We start from the raw sequence: 17,580 nt of genomic DNA, 5'->3' as shown, positions 1-17,580 counted from the left end.
ATGTTTTTAGGTCTATTCACTTATATTTCGTTAATAAAAACAATGTTCCTAACTTAATAAATAAAATGAAGTAATTCTTTGAATTTGTTGATAAATGTATAATTCGAATGGCTTTTATGCAAATGTGATTCGTGATCGCAACTGCGAAAGCATTTGAAATAGTTGATAATAGTACTGTAGACATAAAAATAAAATAAATACGCGATGACATAAATAAGTGGTAAAATACTATTTGCCAAGGAAGTTCTCACCATTAATCTTTGGTTGCGCAACCATTTACACACAAATTGAACCTTATGAGCTCGACTATTAATCTCAAAGTTGAATGATGGCGGTCGTAACGTTGCGTGTAGCACGCATGCGACCCAAGCACAGAGAAGTGCTTTACTTATCTTATTCATCTGGTATTTCGAAAAAAAATATATCAGTGAAACGGCATAGCATACAAAAACGTTCAACAAAGTTAAAAATAAAATAACTCGCTAACGCAAAAGTCTTTTCAATTATCGAGCAATAATTTCCTTTAAAAGAAAGAATTAAAACACCTTTGATGTTAATATTTTATATTGATTGATTATAATCTATATATTAATATGTGAAGCAAAAACTTTGTATCCCTTTTTACGAAAATTGCGCGGACGGAGGAGTATGAAATTTTACACACTTATAGAGAATATAGAGAAGTGCATTAAATCAATAAGGAAAACATTACACATACTACATACCATGTATTTGACGCACACACGCATGCATACTATTTATTGTCAAACTTTTGTTCTTGACGTCTGTTGTCAAATTGAGAATAGATTAAATATTGTTTGTCTTTGTTAATATTTTTTATAGTGTAGTCTTGGCGAAATTTGTGATTATTTAATATATAAAATTCTCGTGTCACGGTTTTCGTTGCCATACTCCTCCGAAACGGCTCGACCGATTTTCGTGAATCTTAACGTGCATATCGGTCAGGGTTGAGAATTGATCAACATCTATTTTTCATCCCCCTAAATGTTAAGGGTGGTCCACCCCTAAATTTTATTTGTTATTTTTTAGACGAAAATTTTTGTTTTTATTTTTTTATGATACAGCATACAAAAATACATACAACCCTAAATTTTCACCCTTCTACGATCAACCCTTATTTTTTATTTGCTAATTAAAAACTTTAAATTTTTTTGCGAGAATTTTGTTTTCATTTTGTCATGACGTAGAATAAAAAAATTCATATTACTCTGAAATTTTCACCCCTCTACGATCAACCCCTATTTTTATTTGTTAATTATAAACTTTAATTTTTTTGGCAAGATTTTAATTTTAATTTTTATTTTGTCATGAATTAAAATAAAAAATCTGATGTTACTCTCAATTTTTCATCCCTCTATGATCAACCCCTATTTTTTATTTGTTAATTATAAACTTTAATTTTTTTGGAAAGTTTTTTATTTTGTTTTGTCATGACTTAAAATAAAAAAAATCATATTACTCTCAATTTTCACTCTTATACGATCAACCCCTATTTTTCCATCCCGATTAATATTTTTTTTATTCTATGCACAGATCCGCAATAAGGTTGCAAGATGGCAATCAAATATTATAATTGTAGTACGATAAATTCTTATTCAGAGTTTATAATTTCAAGTTCCTTTAATTATGATTTTTTTTAAATTGAATTTGGTCTCCCGCCCTCGCCCGTCGACTACTGATCAACTATCAATCGATCAGCTATCCCCGCCAGGTGTCACCACTCATCCAGCAAACATCACGTAGTAGGGATGAGAACGAAGCCGGTCTCCTGTCTTACTTACTCACTATACATCATAGATTATACACTTAATATATTTGAGAGCTATACAATACTATACATTTTTCAGCCATGTTTTATTGGTTTTATTTGTGTATCAATATAAGTTCAGTAGGTCTGAGAATCGGCTACTATCTATTTTTCATACCCCTAAGTGAAAAGGGTGGTCTACCCCAAACATTTATTTTTTATTTTAATTTTTTGGATATTTTTTTTGTTTATAATGAGGTTAAGTGGGGTTTTTTTTTCTCAGTAGAATTTCCCTAGAAATCTTATTTAAGGCAACACAACGTTTGCCGGGTCAGCTAGTACTAATATATAAATTCAAGTGGTTTTACGGATGTTCCGTTATAACTACTGAACCGTGCATCCGATTGACTTGAAACTTGGTATCCATGTAGAAAATACATGTATTTAATGGATAGGCTAATATTTATATGAGTGTTGGACTCCCTAATAATAACGACAATAAATTATTATTTATGTTAATTTTAAATGCCCAGCGAAGCGGGCGAGTACGGCTAGTAGAAGTAAAAAATACAATCATAATAGTGTACAAACTTACAATTCCAATTAATTATGTCGAATTTCGACTACTGCGGGACCTCTAGTATAAGTTATTACTGCAATCATAATTTTCAAATTATTAACTACAATGAAGCACATCAAAATTCAACAGAAATCTCATTTTTAACCGGGCCTTCTTAAGGACAATAAAAAATCTAGTCGCGATGGAATATATCTAATTGTTTGTGGGTCTTTCCAACAAAGCCATAGCAATTACCCGATTCAACGAGCGCAAATCGACTCCGCAGACGTTACGGACTTCCCGATACTCGTTATTGACGAAAAATACAATATCTTAACGCCAACGCGATAAATTGGAACTTGGATACTTTTTTTTTAATTTGTAAAATCTAAAAGATTAACTAAAGTTAGAAGTGGATATGTTTTGTATAAGCAAAATGTTCAGATGTGTGAGATCACTTGAGGCTACTAAAACTCACAGAAACCTGAAGACGAGTATTGCTGCTGAAAGGAACACATAAAAACATAAGACTTAGCTGCATTGGACAACAGCAATAATTATTCAAATATGAACAAGTGACTGTTTAGAAATACACGAGATTATTCGTCCGTGTGGTCTAACATGTTATTAAGGGATTAGGGAGTAAAGTGGAAATACAAGAGAAGATAATCAGAACGAACGGGTAGTAAAAAAGTAATAGGTAATACAAACTGCGGTGGTATCTGAAGCCCCTGAACGACACTCTTGCATAGTAGTGCCATCCTTAATGAACTCTTTTAAATTGCTTGAAGCGTCTCGTTTTCTGTTATATTTTGACGATAAAACTAGAACCATTAAAGTGGTAATGTTTTTGAAGAACAAACTTTATGTGCCAAATATGCTTTACAGCTATGTTAAGCAACAAGTGTACAGTGTCCAGCTTATTTCGAAAGAAATTCCTGTACATTCCTATTCCCAAAACACCTGATTACGTGCCCGACGTAAATACGTGATCAGACACAAAGGGCCCTGTTGTCGTTGAAACCGGACAGACGCAAGGTAATTTGTTTAGAATATTAACAAAAAAAAACCTGCAAACGGGCTTGAGGCATATAATAAAAACAGATATGGCCGAGGTGGGTCGGCTCGAGAAATGAATTTAGATTATAGGTTAGCGCCGACAAAGTGCGCGTATGCCGAATCACCTGCCTCTTAAAAACATTGGATCAAAAAAATTGTTCTGTCACGTGAAGACCTTTTGGGTCGCCGTCATCCAGCCAGTATAATGGACGTTTTCGTACAAAAACTTCAACGGTTCTCGAGTTTGGAACCGTTGTTTTTATTCGATCGAAGTATGGGAAAGTTTTCGTTGAGTATTAATGTTTTTGCTGCAGCCGAATTATTCTGACGTGGAGGATATGTCTTACATATATGTACGTAAATTTTGGGTAAGGTTCGTATATTTTTTACACAGCGGAAATAACTCAGATTACCGTAAGTAAAAGAAGGCCAGAGAGAGTGACATTGATATCTGCGAACTTGTCTATGCCTTTGAAATCAGTGATAGAGACAGTATACCCATATCTGACTTGAGTGGTTTGTACTGCTCATAGACCTTAGCGCGTATCTACTAATAAATAATACTGAAAATGTGAACTTTAAAGGGGAGTAACGGCAGCTATATGAAATAAGGAAATGCTAAACATGTCTGTGACGCATTCGTATTTTCTTGACAAACAGACTGTAACAAAAATAAAACGCCAAAAAAAAAATTTTTTTTTTTTAATCACTATACAATTGAAACATAGAACTAGTCACCCGCTGTATGGCAGTAACCACGTTGTAATGTTTATGAGTTCCGGTGACCTCTCAAAACCATTTCTGCCGCGAATTCGTTCATCCAACTATATATTAACAATTCCATTATTTTATGAGTTCCTCTGGCAACAAAAACATAATGTGCAATGATGAATTGCGATATCAGCTTAATCGATCGATCGATCGAAGCTATATCTTTCAAGTGTACAGATATAATACTTGTACTCCAATAATAGTTCAGTTGAAAAACAGACACGCAGGAAGCCTGTCAAAAATGGGATCAAGTAAAATAATGCTACAATGCAGTGTAGCGAGAAGTGGCATTGCGTACCAACGACCAGTAACAATAAAAGCTTTCGAGATTAGTAAATTTTAATTGCATACAAGTCGATATTGTTCCTGGTCTTAAAGGCGAATACAGATCGTTCGTAAGCCGCGCGAGTTTATTTTTATTAGTTAAAATAGATATCGTTGTCATGGTAGCCGTATTAAAAATGCGCACTTTTCGTTCTGATTAATACGTCGGTAGTAGATATTGGATTCGATATATTTTTTTGGTGCATTTTGGATTGAATTCTCGCAAAATCTGTTTTTAGTGCGCCTCTATATCACATCTTTTTCTTCTCTTCTTCTATATCGTTCCTTCACTACTGAGGATCGCGACCACATGCGACGTACTTCCAATGTGCTTGATCATGGGTGGCATGGACTGCATGGTACAGACTACTACCGAGTGCTAAGGATTGTGAAAGATTCGAAGACTTTGAGACGAAAAATTTCGGAGGTCTCGTGATGAGTTAGTAGTATCACACTTTAATGTATGTAGAATAATCCTAAAATACGTGCACTGCTTAAGGGTACCACGAATTTGAGGGGAAAGAGTTCAACTTCCGAGAAGAAAATCTGGTATTGCCGACGTTACAAGCTACAATCTCAAATGAGACCATCTCTGAATTGACCGATCCAAAATTCTAAGCACTATCTTTTGGTAAAACGTAGTACCTAGAAGAGATCACAGTCGCGGTAACAATATCAGTCGGAATGCGCCCTAAATTGTTATAGGGGGCATTCGCGTTTGTACGATGAAATGACGGTATTAATAATGATACCCCGAGGCGAACGAGAATGTGATTGATGCGTAACTATTAATATTGAATGTTACCTGTTATTGAAATTGAAGACGTTCATCACGCTACGTATGTATAAGCCGTAACTATGGAGAAATCCCGATTTATTTAGTCAAAACAATGCTTTATTAGTTTTTGCGCTGACAGTACTGACAATTTTATGGAGTTTTCGATTACTTATCGATGCTGCTAGTGATATGATCATAATCAAGACTGAGTACAAAAATAGGCGCAGATCTGTCTACCCATTTTCGAGCTCATTTTATGGTATTGCGATGACTCTACCACAGTATTATACGCTCGTGATATCAGATATTTCTTGCAGTATGACATCAAATGTTTTTCTGAAAACACACTAATCAAAATTATTACAAATTTAATTGAGTTTCAACAAAAACAGTAACTAAACTCATTTATTTTTCTATTTTAACAACACCAAAGAAAGTGAGTGAATCGAGCTAATGCTTTGACACCGCCTTCAAGTCCCTGGGACGGAAAAGGCATGTCCAAATTAAGTGACCGAGTTGAAGTGGATCGGCGCTGCACCAGAACCGGTTATACAAGGATAGCTCTCAGCATGAACACTATAGGGTTGCCACGTAAAATTTAAAGATCGATTAAAATAATTTTAGCTTAAGCTTATGATTCATTTTGTCCTTAGAAATCAGTCCTCTGATGGAATTAGTCTCCTAACTTGGTTCCTTTTGCATTTAACCATCGCTTATAATAAAGGTTTCGTTAATGTAAACGTTATATTCTTATCCAAATAGTAGTACTCGGCTTTATCTTTGTTGCTTTTTAATTGATAAATATCAGTCATATATCAATACTCCTCCAGAAAAGTAGATTGCATTGATCAAACAAAGGCGGAATCTGGAAGACTGGGTATTATAAGAAAATAGTGTTATGTAATATCTGGAAGTTTCCACCGACGAGTACCAGTATATTTTAATTCACAATCAAACTGTCTATTTAGTAGACTAGAAAAATATCTAAATTTTTTTGAGATTTGCGATTCAGATCTGAACGAACAAAGCAGTTTTAGATTAGATATGGAAGAACGGTTATTAGATTTAGCACATTCTATCGTTTTCACCAGTCATAGAGACAACCAAAAGATTTTCATTGTAATAATCTAGTTACATTTAAGCCCTTCAAAGCATATCTAAATTACGTAGTACTTTTTGTTATCATAACTATTGTGAATTATTTATAGATATTTATAATTATAATTAATAATTTGCCGATAGCCCTGTCAGAGGGCTTATTAACCTGCTATAGTTACGGTGGGACGGACCCGTGACTAAACACGGGCCCACGTTCAAGACTTATGATGTTTTGAATTATTTCTTGTTCGCGCCGCTCTATGATCGAACATTTTTCTTCGGGTGTAAGAATTTATAATTAAATTTAACGCACGGCTTACACGGACGCCGCGTAATGCGATTGTAATTGAATGTTATTAATGTTCCTGATTCGCCGCTGTAAATTCCAGTTTACTTATTGGGATATATGGTTTGTCGGGGTCATGGACCACCCAGTGCTTAGCGGTGGCTTAGCTCATCGAGATCAAAACGCGAATAATTGAGACATGAGACTGAAGTCCTATTGTATTGTAGAGCGGCAGTCCTACTTTTCCAACTGGAACGCAAGTCTGGTTCAAGGCAGAAACAGCTAAAATGGGCCAAACAGTAAACCAGGCACTAATGCGTCCTAGCAGTCACTTACAATAGTTGGATACCATAATATTACATCAAGCGTAAGTAAGTAAAGAAAACAAGGCGTCGAATTTCGTATATATAAAAAAAAACACTACTCACTACTAACATCTGTGACAGCTGATAAGAAAGTTAAGAGCTTGTTCGTTTGTGAAGGAGTCTTATCTATCGACAGCAAAAGTAGATTAAATTCTTTGACATTCATTAGTTTCATAAAATAACGTTTCCGTCTGTTAAAAGAAGACTGCGAATAAAAGCTCGTTAAAAGCACTCGTTAGACCTGAAATAAGTTTAGAACGTTAAAAAAAAAACAACTCCAGGAAGTAAAGCTTTTTTATTCGTTAGAAACTGAACAGGGCTGCTTTTTGGGCCGAATTAATTTTTAAATTTCACTTTATTTACATAAAACAAATCAGTAGCAGCCCGGAGGGACCGGCGAGAAGCAATCTCGACTCGAGATCTGAATTCTTGTACGTTTGAGGTTGAAAGGTCAATGTTTGTTTATATGATTGTGCGCCTATTAGACACTCGATCCTAACTGTGCTACGTCACTATAACGGACGTTTTGAGCCCGTTAGGTTTTTGTCGGGCTCCGAAGACAAAAACTAATATTGTGGCAACACAACAAGGGACGGTCTAATGAAAAGGTGATGTGAGAACGTCTGTGCGATCCCATTGTTGCAATATAATAAAAAAAAGGTCGAATAACAGATGCTTGTGAAATGGCCTATGAAATGTATAGAACATGTGCGATGTGATTTTAAAAGACCTTTGATTTTCACTCCGTAAATTTGGTAACTATTTTTTATAAAGTATCCTAATGTAAAACACAATACAGTTAGAAAATAATAATAGAAGTATACTTTAAATATTTATGTAGGCACTGATTAGGCTGTGAATGGTCCTAAAAAAAGTGCTCCGCAAAAGTCACGACCCTCAGCACTGAGGAATACGACGCACGGAGGAAGAGGATTAGACGGCGCCATTTTTTTTCCTACCTAATCGTTGGAAGCCTAAGGGACTATTCCGATTTCACGCGGACCGGTAGATGAGCTCACGGGTTTAACCTGACAGAATTGCTAACACTAGCCCTAGGGCTAGTGTATAGTATAGTAAATACTAGTATTAGCAGTGCTTCGCTGATTCACTATCGAATCGGAGCCTAACATTGCTGATGTCCACTAGCGAAGGTATTCCTTTATCACCAAAGCCGTATGCTCTCATCTGCCTACAAAGGGAGGTTTAACAAAAAACCTATTTAATAAATACGTACTTAACACATGTTCGCGAATCATCTAATAAAAATATAAAATGAAACCCACAAAAATTATAATTAACAAAATTAGTGATTGTAAGATGCCTTTACCGTAGCTATTTCTACTGCGAAGCAGTAATGCGTTCCGGTTTACTGGGGCAGCCACTGTACTGTAGAATTGAGACTTACAATTCATGTCTCAAGGTGGCCGGTGGCATTTACGTTATTGAAGAATATGAGGTCCGATAAGTAAAGAAATTATTCATTAAATACCGTTATATAGTAATTACAGTTAACCATAATGAATATAATAAGTGAATCTGTTTACAATCTGATGTAAATTTGTAAGGCGGCCTGACCTGACATTAAAATGTTTTTTTCTTCTCATTTATAGGAAATTTGTTTGGAACAATAGCACTATTTGTCCGCAAACCTTGTCAAAATGTGATCAATCGATTTTGTTCAATAGTCGTTTGAGAGTGAATACTTTTCTTATTAGTTACAGATCCGTCTTTAGGAATAGAAAAACGAATGAAACAAAATCAAGCTTAGCAATGCTGTGAGCTGCTAAAGTATAACGTGCATTTTGAAGGCTTACACGGTACTCTTGGGAAGAATGAAAAGTTTTGAAATCGCCCGGATAACTCGTTCGCATTTTGCTTATCTGCAATTTGAAATAAAAAATGGGTTACATAATATTATGTTCCATAAGTTGGAAAAAAAATTAAGAGGCACTTTCAAATTTTTTATTTTTTTTTTTTTCTAGATGTATACTTATTTATGCTGCTACATTCCAAATTTGAATACTTTTGGCTAACCAGAAGTACAAACCCATCAACGTACCTCAACCTATTCTTAGTCTTACATAAATAACCGTTTGATCAATCGGCCACAGAGTTCATCGTTCAATAAACTATAACATATAATTAGCATTCATGCAATTTCCTTGTAATAAATCTAATCGTTTTATAGCCCTGATAAATAATTGTAATAATGTTCTTCGCAATATCGTTTGAATGACACAAATTAATTTTGCAATTATTCGCACAGATTAATTTTGCAATTATACGTAGAAGTTTTTTTCATCTTATATCCCGTAGATGAGTGAACGAGCACAAGCCATCTGGTGTTAAGTGGCTAATAGATGAGATCTAAATCTCACATATATTTTTACTAACTTTTGACCACGACTCCGTCCGCGTGGAATAGTTACTTTGGCATAATGCTAAATTTCACCTCCACTTCATTTACGTAGAAAGTGAAAAAATTTTTGAATTATAGAATGTTAAGGAGCTATTTAAACCCCTATTTTGAAACAGTCTTTATTGGTGCTCCACTTGTATTGGTCTTACCGTGATGTTATATGAACCTATAGCCTTCCTCAATAAATGAGCTATCTAACACTGAAAGAATTTTTCAAATCGGACCAGTAGTTCCTGAGACTAGCGCGTTCAAACAAACAAACTCTTCAGCTTTTTAATATTAGTATAGATAATACTTGACTCACTTCAAACGCATGATAACTTCAAAAACTTCCTTTTATTTCTTTTACATACCTATTTAAATAAGCTACTGAGCTTGAGGGGCTATTCTTGCTTCATTGAGACTGGTGTCCAGCTGACGGGGCTCAGCCCGAACTTCATAACTTCATAAATGATCATACATTTAAAAGGATCTAAGAAGAAGAAGTAATAGTTATTTTTAGAAATGTGTCGTATACAATCGGCAGTAAGTTAACATACGAATAATTTAGAAGTTTCAAACTCTGAAAAGCCCAGCTCGCTACAGTTAAATCCCACAGACTGAGCCAACTGACCTAAATTCTTAAACAGAATTCAATAAAAGCCATTTCGATAGTCCACTGAATGTAAATAGAGATCGTAAATGCAGCTCGGCGGTCTGTTTTAGAATTTAATAAAGCCCAATCCAAAACAATCACATTATGTTCACCCTAATATACGTTATATATGTATCTTCTACTATTGTTCGACCTACAATAGAATGTTCCATTATAATTTGTCTCTATATAATATTGATTAAGAAAAATACAAATTGACCTAGAACACAAAAAATATATATTAAAGATTTACATATAAAAATGATTACCATAACTTTGAGAATCGTATGCAGCATAAAGCAATTTTCTTTATAAATTAATCAATATTCATGTTAATTGTACGAAGCTTAATCAAAACTATTTTTGCGATTATCGATCTTCTGCGTCCATGAAAATTGTAAAGTATTTTAAGCATCTTCTTCTTCTTCTTCTTATCAGCCCATAGATGTTCACTGTTGGACATAGGCCTCCCCCAAGCCTCGCCACAAAGACCGGTCCTGCGCTGCCTGCATCCAGCGGGGACCCCCGCGATCCTCAATAGTAATCTATATATTTAAAAATGAATTGCTGTTCGTTAGTCTCGCTAAAACTCGAGAACGGCTCGACCGATTTGGCTAATTTTGGTCTTGAATTATTTGTGGAAGTCCAGAGAAGGTTTAAAAGGTAGATTGAAAATGCTCGGAATTAAATAAAAATAATTTTCCCTTAGATGTGTCCATGTGTCCCCCGTCGGACGGATTCCGTTTGTTTGTTATAAGTTTATTTTACACAAAAGTTTACGTATTTTATTTATAGATTGAGGTACTACGAAGTGTGCTGGTTCAGCTAGTAATATATATAATCATATACAATAATTACAATGACAAAAGAAAAGGCGAGATTAGAGCGAATTAGTTTTGTTTTTGTCTGTTAATCGCTCAAAATGAAGACAAAGAGCAGAAATAGATAATTTTTTTTAAAGGAATTGCATCTATTGCTACTCTACCACATATGCCGTTTCTATTCATGTTTGGTGAACCGATGCTGACCTACGTTTTCTCATAAGAAGAATGCGTTTAAATTATTAAAAAAATATATAATGATAATGATAATGATCTCGTTCGCGCATTTAAATTTACTTAAATTTAAAAGAAAGGTGGTTGCAAAATTAGACTTATAACAATACTGTTCTGTATAGTAACTATATTAGATGTAACAATATATTTTTGTAACATATACTAGTTTTTACATTTTGATTACATTATATTTAAGCCCATAAATAATATATATCACATATATCAGTGGTCACAGAAATGAAACTATAAAAAATAGCATTAGAGTATTCTTTGTATAAATGTAATTAATATTGTTGCTAAAATTAAAATATTTATAGGACTGTTATAATTGGCATCGTGAGAAATAACTCCTGTACATTAAAACGGAAAAGCATTTGACATTCAAATAAAACTTTAAATAATCCTCGTTTAAATAATAATGGATTAGATTTTTTGATGCCTTAGTAACTTTCAATAAGCAGTGATTATTTCAAATAATATATGTAAATATTTATACATTATATGAACTAATTTGAAGTATTTCACAGTTGTTTAAATAGCATCGCCATGTGTGCACCGGTTAATATTTGATTTTAAGAATCATTAAACGGTGTTTTCAATAATTAATTACATTATACGTGCATATAAAAATGTCTGCCGTTGAAATTTAATATCTTAGCATCAAGTGAAATGTATCATTAATAATTTCAACACCATAGAACAAACGTTGTAAACTCTGTCCTTAAATATCGCCGTAATGGCAAAGCCCGTATAATATTTCTTCCCTCGTCTACATTACTTCTGCAAAAATAACAAAATAGCATCCGTAGATCGCCTCGACTCGATAATACGGCATGGAACGAGGCACTTAGGGTGTGCTGTACCTTTGCAAATACCATTTATAAAAAACAACTGTAAACCGTAGCCGTAAGATTCAATTTTGCGGCTATTAAAATATATCAGCATGTACTGTGTGTATTGTGATTTGTGGTAAAGATACGCACGCAAATGATCCTCTCGGCTGCAACAAGGACAACTTAAATAAAATCGCACATTATTCTGTAATGATAAGGAATATCCGCTTCTTGCGTCCTTAGTTATTCTGATAAACAATCATATTAAACTAAAACTTGGTTGGTAATTACAATTGCATGGACTGGTGAACGAGCTCACGGTTCATCTGGTGTTAATTCGTTATCAGATCCCACAGACCAACGTGATAGCTGCCACTCACTTTGAAGCTTTGAATTTACGCAATCAATCATTTTTGCGGATCTGATCATTATTACAAAATGTTAGTCGTCATACGTAGAAAGTACTACATGTTAGATTAGAAGAATTGGTTGACTTGCAGGATTTGAACACCGGCAAAGTCGCATAGCTCGATATGCTTACAATAAGGGTATAATTCTTTAGGCCACGACGACTGATCTTAGTTTTTGATGATGAAATCTACCGTTATTATAACAGTAATAATCCTTGTTAATACAAGTTAACATTTTATATTCACAACAGGTGGGCTGTGAGCTCGTCCACTCATCTAAGCAATAAAAAAAAAAAAAAAACAAAGCTAAACATAGTAAAACAATAACTAAGCGCTCAAATTAGAATTTTCCTAACCACATATACCTAATATCCAAACGATTATCTTCATGAATATAAATTATTGTAAACAAATAAATTGCACTATGTATTCAAGAGAGTGAATTATTCTCATACGCAAACGCGAATAAACACATCAAGTCTGCTGTGGAGTACGCTTCATTGCCATGTCAATTTCCGATGAAAGGATATTAAATATTTATAAGGTTGCGACACAAATCGATGTAAGATTTTCGCATTCAGTCTGGCTGTGACTGGACGTGCCGGTACCTATAATCGCGTCACGTACCCATATTAGACAGGAATTCAATGAATTTTAATGCCTCTAGAGGGATGGCCTAACCGAGACAGCTATTGAACTGGCAAAGGCATCAGTGAGGTCTATTTTTGCCTTGTTAGTCCTTGTTTGGCTTGAGCGTTTTTCATACGAAGATTGTCGAGAGATCTTATGCGAGTGGTAAATTACAGTACTCAAAGTAAAAGTTAAATTAGTAATACAGCTAAAAAAAAAAACAATACATGACAAGAGCATTTTCAAGAGTTCTAATAAAAAATTTAAATGATTTTATAGACTGAATCATTGATACTGTGTAGAACTGAAATCAAGAAGGTTGCATGGTTTTTAATTGTTTTTCAGAAATCGAAAGGAGCTCTGTCGGAATGAGGAAGAATTCTTTGAAGTATCTCACCTACAATCTCAACATTGGAGAGTTATTATACCTAGTACACACCTTCGGGGAATGAGTTCAAAGATCGTAATTCAGAATCGGTAGCGTTTTCTGAGAACGTTTTATGGGTGTTCCGCCGACTACAGTATGATTTTAACGAGATAAATTTAAATGGTTCAGTAAATTATAAGTTATTTATTGTGTTGTTACTTTTATAAAATAAGATTTGTAATGTTTGGGGCGCATTAAAAATACGGGCTGGCTAATAAATCATCACAGAAAATTATTGCCATCTTAAGCAAAAAAGCATCTAAAACACTTTTTACTGCGTATACTGGTGAACGAGCCCAACTGATGGTTATAGGTTACCGAAGCAAATAGATATCACCACGTGATTACCGCCACCCACATATATACTTTAGGTCCACTTCTCAGTTTTTTGGAAATTACGCATATTATATTAATTGCCGATATTACACGATGTTATTCTTTCGTTGTGGAAGTAAGTCGTGAACATGTGTTGTATGTATTTCTTTTGATATATTGGTACCTGCCTGTGGGATTTGAACACCGGTCGCATCGCTCCATACGAGTACACCAGGTGTCTTATCCTTTAGGCCACGACGTTAGACCTTTAGACGACGACTGCGACTTGGTGTAATGTGGTTACTGTTGCCCGTAGGTACCGGCAATGTTAGGGGAATCGATAAGTCACTACCATAAAACTGTTGTTAAGCCTCGTTTCAAGGAACAAAATGTCGTAGCCCTCAATAGTAAGCTTAAAAATTAACGGGTGAGTAGGTGCAAAAACGATTAAAAGGCGATTAAGCAATGTCTTGGCTTATAAATAAGCCGCCATTATCAAAAGAAAAAGAAATGTCTTAGCAGAGGACACCTATTTTTAGTGACATATTATCCTGAATGTGACCCACTGTTCAGGTCCAGTTAACGCTTCTTGCGTGTTATAGGGTTGTCAAGTGGCTTTTAAAAGTTAGCTAAAAAGATAGACGATGGTACATAAATTGTTCGGCGATATATATTCAAATGTCTATTCTCAAATTAGACATAATGTTCTTTTGATGTAATTGCATTTGCAAAAAGTATTTCTGACCTGCTTAATTTAATTAACACCGAGTTTATTTGTAAAATAGGTGATTTTTGTTGTTTTTTTTTTTGAACAGTATTATTCTATCTTGTTGTATTGACACTGAAGGTTGAAATGTATCTGTACTCATTACAACCGAAACTGGATCAAGATAGGTTCCTGTATTTTCGTTGTGATGTCTATATAATTCTGGAACTATCTAATATCGCGAACGAGCAGGCAATTCTTTTTTACGCCAAAATTATTGCTGTATTCAATACAATATGTTCTTCTTCAGTTTGCGGAGAATTCTTAGCGATAGACAGCAACTTGGCTGTGGTGGAATTGCTTCGTCTATTTTGACCATCAGGAGGTATATATGATTGGCCGCCTATAAAAGCAATAAAAAATTAAAATATGACTCGTAGGCAACCCTACCCCTTTTTATTCTCGCGTGTATGTGTGCATAAAAGTAAATTATCGCTATGTATGTGTGATGCGGTCACGCCGAGAACAAAATACATTGCAATTTTATGAACGTTAAATTACTCAAGGATTAATCATTGCACATTGTTCTTTAATGATATGTATATAAAACTAATTGAATTTTTCAACAGACAATAGCAAGTTCGACGGAATATGGTCATGTCAAAGGCATCAATTACAATAAGGAAATAGTTAACTTAAAATTATATAAAATGCCTTATCTTATATAAATTATTAGTGTTCTGTAAATTTGTAAAAGTACGAGACGAAAACGGAACTAGAAATTCGCGGTAAAACAATTCGCAATCATATTTTTATCGTAGCGTTTATTCGAGATTGTTCCCACACACAGAGCAACTACGCTTTTGGCGATGTGAAACGCTTAAAATTTCGAACGCGGCGCGAGTTTTAATTTGTGATCAATTATGGGAGAGCACTCTTATTTATTCGTTGTTTTATTTTATTTGGCTGCTCGCTTCGGCCGTGGGTGGTCCGGTCACGATATTCGACGCTTAATAAGTTCCACTTATTGTGCCTTATAGCCAAGAAAGGTTTAAATTTAAACTGTTTTATTGTTAATTCTCCTTTTATAATATTATTGTGACAATATTTATTACACGAAGTAAGCTTTGTTCGAGGTTTGAGGTTAGTGATGATAAAATCTTGTACTTTGTAATAGATTTATTTAGTTATTATATTTAATATTTTATCTTCTATATATATAAAAATGAATTGCTGTTCGTTAGTCTCGCTAAAACTCGAGAACGGCTGGACTGATTTGGCTAATTTTGGTCTTGAATTATTTGTGGATGTCCAGAGAAGGTTTTTAAAGGTTAGATAAATATGAAAATGTGCGGAATTAAATGAAAATAACAATTTTGCTTTTCCTTTGATGTGTCCCCCGTCGGACGGATTCCTTTTGTTTGTTTTAAGTTTATTTTATATATTATCGATTGAGCCACTACGAAGTCTGCCGGGTCAGCTAGTTTATAATAATTATGTATTCGTTTTTGGTACACACAGCATATTAGAATTTTCTTTACTCATATTTATAAAACTAATTGCGGTATGTATTGTAAGTCTGTATATTTCATTTAACAAATACGATCCTACGAGTATAAGTAAATTTGATTTAAAAAAAATCCATAACAAAAAAACATTGTAAATGCCAAATTAATTACAACGCACAACATTTTCTCTCAGTTGAATTTTAGTCCTGTGTAGTTGAGTTAATTTAATTTTCTCGGTACGAAGATCCTTTAATGTTTTTTCCGAAGCCTAATTGGTAACGTTATACAAAATAATATGTATATCCGAACAAATTACATCAGAAGTAAATTGTAATTTTCCGAAAAATGTTTTTCTTTTAGAACATGAATCAAAGTGAAATAATGTGATGAGAAACCGCTACGAGCTTTAAAAGCGTAATTGAGAATTTCGTTGACTGTCATACCGGTTTATGAACTCGATTTTTATTTTGTGAGATTGACAACCCATAGATTATTAGTGGCAACCATATTAACTCTAACATTGAAAACTCTTAATTGAAAACTCTAACGATATAATATATCTATACATATAAATAAAATTAGAGTGTCTGTTTGTAATATTGAAATAACCGCTTTTTACTACATGCATATGAATACATACATACATACGGTACATACACCAAAATATCATTTTATTTTTGTCTGTCTGTCTGTTTGTTCCGGCTAATCTCTGAAACGGCTGGACCGATTTTGACGAGACTTTCACTGATATGTAACTGATGATATAAGGAGTAACTTAGGCTACTTTTTTTAGACTAGCTTCGCCCTGCGGCGTCACCCACAGTACGATAACAACCGCGGGTAATATTGCGGGACTCAGCTAGTATAATATATAACTATGTATATGTAAAATTAGAGGGGTAAGAAGACATGGATGGAGTGTGTGAATAACGATATGAGAGAGAGAGAGAGAAGTGAGTGTTGAAATGACGGCTGATAGAAGAGAATGGAATAGAAAAAATCGCTATGCCGACCTCACCTAGTGGAATACGATGGAGGCAAGAAGAGTAAAATTAGGATCGCGGGGCATAAAATAAAATTATTCCATTGTTGCACTCTTATTGTTCTGTTCACAAATCTTCTTTATTATATTAATTAAAAATTATCTCGACACATTTTTTACGCTTTGCTCGTTCAATGATCGTCGCCATCTTGCTTTTTCTCTGTCATTCTCTTTTCCATTTCAGTTAACATGATTATAAAAAAATCTAAAACTTTTAAAAATTTTTTTACTGTTGGTAGAACATCTTGTGAGTCCGCACGGGTAGGTTCCATCACCCTGCCTATTTCTGCCGTGAAGCAGTAATGCTTTTCGTTTTGAAGGTCGGGGCAGCCGTTGTACTGTTATAAGTGAGACCTTAGAACTCATGTCTCAAGGTAGGCGGCATTTACGTTGTTGATGTCTATGGGCTTCGGTAACCACTTAACACCAGGTGGACCGTGAGCTCGTCCAACTATCTAAGCAATCTATCTATCTATATAAATAAAAATGAATTGCTGTTCGTTAGTCTCGCTAAAACTCGAGAACGGCTGGACCAATTTGGGTAATTTTGGTCTCGAATTATTCGTGGAAGTCCAGGGAAGGTTTAAAAGGTA

At 34.4% G+C, this 17,580-nt stretch overlaps 1 protein-coding gene across 6 annotated transcripts in view; it reads left to right on the top strand.

Moving 5' to 3' along the window:
• LOC114248169 (uncharacterized) overlaps positions 1 to 17,580 on the top strand; it is a 119,023-nt gene that overhangs the window by 38,295 nt on the left and 63,148 nt on the right. The window contains exon 1 of one of the 6 annotated variants that reach the window (XR_016323422.1): positions 15,393 to 15,580. The exons of 4 other annotated variants lie outside the window; for them this stretch is intronic. The gene's annotated coding sequence lies outside the window, so the exon portion shown is untranslated. Of the gene's footprint in view, positions 1 to 15,392; positions 15,581 to 17,580 lie in introns of those variants that run through there. One more of the 6 variants, XR_016323421.1, reaches the window with a different exon arrangement.

The sequence above is a fragment of the Bombyx mandarina genome, chromosome 08 (genome assembly GCF_030267445.1).
Source record: "Bombyx mandarina strain Sakado chromosome 08, ASM3026744v2".
Classification (NCBI taxonomy): domain Eukaryota; kingdom Metazoa; phylum Arthropoda; class Insecta; order Lepidoptera; family Bombycidae; genus Bombyx; species Bombyx mandarina.
The sequence above is the reverse complement of the archived record's forward strand: the minus strand, read 5'-3'. Positions and strand labels throughout refer to the sequence as shown.